The sequence below is a fragment of the Strix aluco genome, chromosome W (assembly GCF_031877795.1).
Source record: "Strix aluco isolate bStrAlu1 chromosome W, bStrAlu1.hap1, whole genome shotgun sequence".
Lineage (NCBI taxonomy): Eukaryota > Metazoa > Chordata > Aves > Strigiformes > Strigidae > Strix > Strix aluco.
The window spans coordinates 16,142,090-16,147,610 of record NC_133970.1 but is presented as its reverse complement, the minus strand read 5'-3'; the positions used below and the strand labels follow the sequence as shown (position 1 = coordinate 16,147,610).

Below are 5,521 nucleotides of genomic sequence, written 5' to 3'. Positions count from 1 at the left end.
CACTCCTCCCCAGATTCCAGCTTATACAAAGGCCACCACTGATTACAATATTTTATCAAAGTCTCCCAAGTAACCGAGCCACCTGTGTGTCCACCAATTTGTTTCCCATGTCGCAAAATGCAACCCAATGGGGACTTTTTCAAGATTCCTCCTTTGAAGGCAGTGGTACCCATGATCCTGGCCTCTGTTCAAATACAGTGTCAGGACAACCAAATAAACCTCTATCCACTGCACAGGACTCTCCTGTGACTAATGTGGATAGGCAAACAAGTTTAAAGAATGCCTTTCAAAAGAGAGAGAAAAAAAAATCAGGGGTCTTACCAGTGTCCTGAGTTGGTCCAGGGATCTGTGGTTCCTTCTCAGGAAAAGTTCCCAATGCTGGCGTGAAGGTCCCAGAGACTCCCTGGATCTGTGGGAAACACGGCAGAGGGTCCCTCTTTGGGCGTCAAAATGTTACCGTAAAATCCAACAGAGGAACTCTCTAAGACTCGTTTTGGAGTGTTAGCAAGCAGGCATTGTTTATTGCAGCGCTGGGCGCACACACAAATAGCTTCTCAAAGGTGAGTGCGCCCCAGATCTATAAGCGGCAGCTAATATACAGTGAGATCATACATATTCATAACTTTTCTGAGAAATGAGTTACATATGCATTAGATTTCCTGGAACTAATTACAATATCTGCATCCTAATCACACATGCACTTTCTTGCTGGGTGGTGGTCTCGAGGGGTCCCTGGTGGTCGTTGGCAGTCTTCCTCACCGTGTCTGCTGGTTGCCCTCAGTGCTCACACATGCTCACAAAGGTCACCTGTTTAAAACACCTGTTGTGTTTTTGTGTTTTTGTTGTTTGTGTTTGTGTTGTTGTGTTTGTGTTGTTTGTAAAAAACACCTGTTTAGAAACTTACAGCACTTACTGATACAATGATCTAAAACTATTTCAAGTCATAACTGCAGTAGTTAGCACAAATTATTTATTTGCAATATTTAATCATATTGCCAAACAAGAACATAGCTATGTTTCATCATACAGGTAGCTATAGCTCCACAAACAGGATAGAACACTCACAAAGGATACATACAAAAGCTACAATGTATTATTCTGCTCAGCAAAAAGAAGTTTAGCACTACAGTTCCTGTTTTCATTGAAATCAATATTATTATGTGATGAACTGCAGACCGCAGCATTTGGCCTTTAGCAAATACAACTGCTGAAAAGCAATTAAGAAATCTAATCATGAAGAACTGAAGAGGAAAACCATAATGGTTTAATCTTCAATTACTTAATCAGCTGTTTTACACCATATAGGGCTTTCTCTGCCCTTTCCAGTAATTGCCTCCCTTAAACAAATACAGATAAGATGTACTCCAAGACTAACTGGATATAGTTAATGAAAGAGAATGTAGTTTAACGTATGTATGAGGAGGTGCTCTCTGCATCTTAACAGTGATTTGAAATTGTCTGGTTCAAACTGACTAAATGTAATGATACAGTAAACAGAAGGATGCTGTGTATGGGTCTATAGTATAAGAACATATGGCACAGGTTAATTCTATTTTTTAGCAGTCACTTGACAGGAAGACTGAAAAGATAGAGACAAACAGATACCAGGTTTAATATAGCACCTGATATAAAAGTTCCATAGCTTTAATACCAAAATTCACTTCAATTTCCTGTCTCTCTCACACAAATTTAAAAAGTCTGGCTGAAAGCTAAGATAAAAACCCATTGTTGCCCATTAAGATTTTTTAAAAATCTGCACAACATTTACCCTAGGATATTACTGGACACTTAGTTTTCCTCTGCTGAAAAAGATGACTTTTCTTATTACTTTAGTGGAAAATCAAGGATCAAAAGTAATACACAGTTATCAGACAGTGATGGAAAGCTAGTTTGGTATGGGAAATGTGTTCATCTGAAAGAAGCAAGGTAAGATAGGTAGCTTAACTGCCTGTCAAGTGCTTTCAAATTAAGTTCTCCTCTTTGTTTATTGTACTGTAGTTCTTTAAGGATTAGAATGCCATTCTTTAGATACATCATTCTTGTTTTCTATGTGAAGTTTATGAAGTAAGAAAATATATTTTTAGTGTTTTAACTTTGGTTTTAGCTTTAAAAACCTAATGAGTATTATAATTGTCTGTGTGTTCAGAAGATAATTATCCTATTGTTCCATTAGAGCTCATTAAAATGGCAATGAATTGTTTCTTTAAGGGGACAAGGCTGCTAACTCTAGTGCTAATAATATGATGATTTCTCTCTTTTTTTTTTTTCCTCTTCTTTCAAAGGTTTGGAGTTCACAGGGAAAAGTGTAGCTTTGGTCACCATTAAATCAATCTCACCTCATATCCTTTCATAAGTATGAAATTAATTCTGAGTGATACTGATTATAGCAACTGTATCCTGGCCTTGATCAAACCTAATTATTATTTTCATGCAGTGTTGCACTCTATTATTGTTTCCAGCAGCTCCTTGTTAATGAATAAGAAGAGCTGAAAAACCCTACATAGAGTCTCAAATGACCTCTATTGCACTGTAAAAAGATAGGTAGGTTGATAAATACACTAGGATGTGTTATTATCCATTATTCAGTTCTACAATTAGTGAACACCTGGCACAGGGAAAGTGAAGTGGTTGTTTGCTTCCCATCGGTATTAATGTTGATTGCCAGCAGGCACCAGAAAGCATACCAATTTCACCCTTTTAGAGAAGACAAAAATGTGAAACAAAAATAACTTTACCTATGTCACAGATGAAAGTATTAACACAGTAATGATTTAGCAGCAAATCAAGATTTATTAATGACTAGAAGCACTTAATCATTAACCAATTTAAAGATTTACAAAATAATTCAGTAAAATACATTATGATTAAAATAGTGACAACTACAGATTCGAAAATGACAAGATTCACACTAACTTACTATACGGTACCTTAAATCAATACACATATACATGCGCATTCATAAACACAAGATGTACAAACACACAGACAGACAAAAGTATTTGGATTCAGTTGAATAAGTATGTACCCCCACTCATGAAAATAACTGTGTATACCCAAACACATCAGTAAACAGACAGTAACACATCAGTAAACAGACAGTGAGTGGATGAAAGAGAAGCTAGCTCCAAGTTAAAATTTCCCTCTTCTTGAGTTTAGAGTAAAAACTCACAATGCATCGGCATTCCTCAACAGGTGATAATTGAGACTCAAGAGGGTCAACTTCGCCCTGGCCTCCCATCGGCTTTGACGGCAGACGGTACCTGGAGGATTTGATACCTGAGAGGCATCCCAACTCAGGGGAGATGCTGGTCACAGGCCCACTACAATCCAGGAGAGTTCAAAGAGTCTCACTTGGGGTCACTATTTATAGGGTCCAAGATAAATGACTTTTGTCAGGTACTTTTCACTCTGGCCCAGCTTGAACAATGAAGTATTCTGGTGTTTTCCACCAGTTGCACAAGAACTTGATGGATGTGAAGTTCTGTTATTGTTCTCCCTCATCTACAGGTACAGGTGTACTCAGCTGTTAGGAGGTGATGGGCTGTTATAACCGCTCTCATGTGATAGGGAGAGCAGGAGCCAGGCTCGTCAAAGGGGCACCTTAACACTCTGGTTTACTGCCATTAGCAGTCCTTACCCCCCAGGTTGGTATGTGGCCCACGAGGGGGGTTGGAATCACACCAAGCACCAAGCAGCCCATCAAGGAGGGGAGGGAGGGGAGAACTGCACCACCACAACCTAGTATTAAGAGATATAGATTTAAATGTTAACTTTCTAAAGGTTATGAATTGCATGCCTGTCGGTCTCAGTCCAACCAGGATCGGGGCAACGCACAGAAGAAAGACAAACTCATACCAGTTTGTTGAAGAGGGAGCATTGCCAAGAGCAAATGCCACCGCACTGTGTGCCAGCTCCCAATTTATTCCCACTTGTTTACATAGGTTTGTTTTTACTTCTACATCCTACTGACCTTCAGGTTTTATCTGTTTACTGCTCACACGCTCACCATGCATTCTGCAGGTGGTGTTCCGACCTGCTGTTTCTGATGCTCGCAACACCATGTTCCATAATGTTGCCTCAGTTATCCACAATCATTCTTCTAACCTCAAGGTCAGTTTACATTTTTCTAACCACCAGTTCTTAATTCCCACATCTCCCCCTTCTTTGTTTTATAGCTTTGTTTCCATGGCGATCATTGCAATCAGTCGCCATTTGGCCTTCTGCACCGTGGACAGGAGGCGTCATATGTGTCGCAGGATGGCAAACCCTGTAAAACAAATCAAACATCCCAGGCCTGCTAAAACCCACATCCGTAGGTTCAGACCTGCAAATTAATGCCAAGGGTTGAGCCATGATAAACTTTTGCCTAACTCTCTCATGATGTCATCCTGCATTAATTTCAAGGATGCCAATTAAACTCAGACATCAGAGTGAAAAGAGTAGGCTGATTTCACTACCAATAATTAAAGGATGTAACTAAGTACTACAAAAATAAGCAGTAAGAAAAATACAGAAATAGTACACTTACTTATTACTATGTATAATTAAACAAGGCAAATACACCTAATCATTACTACACAATGGGGTATTAATTTCCAGATCCGCAGTCGCTGGGGAGCCCCGGTTACAGCGAGGATTTGGAGTACCTTTCCCTGCAAGTGGGAAGTCCTACACGATGCGTCCATCCGTAGGTGAGGCTTCCAAAGTCGCTGCAAGCAGGTCCAGCCTCATATATCCAAATCAGCAGGCCAAAATAACTTGCACTTTTCTTTGAGCGGAAACATCTGGTCTCATCCTCCTGTTGGATTCCACCCAGAGCCTGGCCAGTACTCAGGGGGGAAAACCAAGGGAGTTTCTAACAAGGTCAAACACTTGGGTTCTTAATCTTTAACACTGCTAAACAAAGAAAGTTGGATACACATTCTCACAACATTTCATCCTTATTAATAACTACATTTTGTCTAAGCTACATCTTTCACTAGTGACTAGTAAGCGTATATATTTCATAATGATCAAATACTAATAATTAATGCTAATAGTAATACAGATTTTACTAATAAACAAAATTATTAATGGATAATGTTTAGTTATAAAGTTCATCTATAAGTAATGGAAATTTCCACAGTGGTGGAAAATTGGCACAGAACCTACAAGCATTTCATCTTATTCGTGCCTCTTTTCTAGCCAACAAAATATATGGATGAGTTGCACAGACGGTCTAAAATGCAGGTGCTGTGGTGACAGCACACATGCACCCCCTCCTCCTGTGGACATACACACAGGGGGGCATCCGCATACAATGCTATATTGGCAACATCCAAATGATATGACCGATTCTCTGTGTCTTGAGGAGGAAGCCAAGCCCCTCCAGTCCCTTGTGTGTTGTTATTGGCTACTGGTACATCAGGATCCCACTGCTGCCACTGTGTCTTCTGTCTTCTGTTGTAGTTGTTTCAGACTTCCCCAAGTGATAGCTGCAGTCACCGAGTTCCTAGGGGAACATAGCCTGCGTGTTGATTCC

At 39.9% G+C, this 5,521-nt stretch overlaps 1 long non-coding RNA gene across 1 annotated transcript; it reads right to left on the bottom strand.

Annotated features, from left to right (window-relative positions):
- Positions 1 to 3,905: 3,905 nt before the first annotated feature.
- LOC141917741 (uncharacterized) lies at positions 3,906 to 5,016 on the bottom strand. Its single transcript, XR_012621424.1, has 2 exons — positions 4,564 to 5,016; positions 3,906 to 4,267 (listed from the first exon to the last, which is right to left on the bottom strand). It is a non-coding gene; the product is annotated as an uncharacterized LOC141917741 (long non-coding RNA).
- Between the last annotated feature and the right edge of the window lie 505 nt (positions 5,017 to 5,521).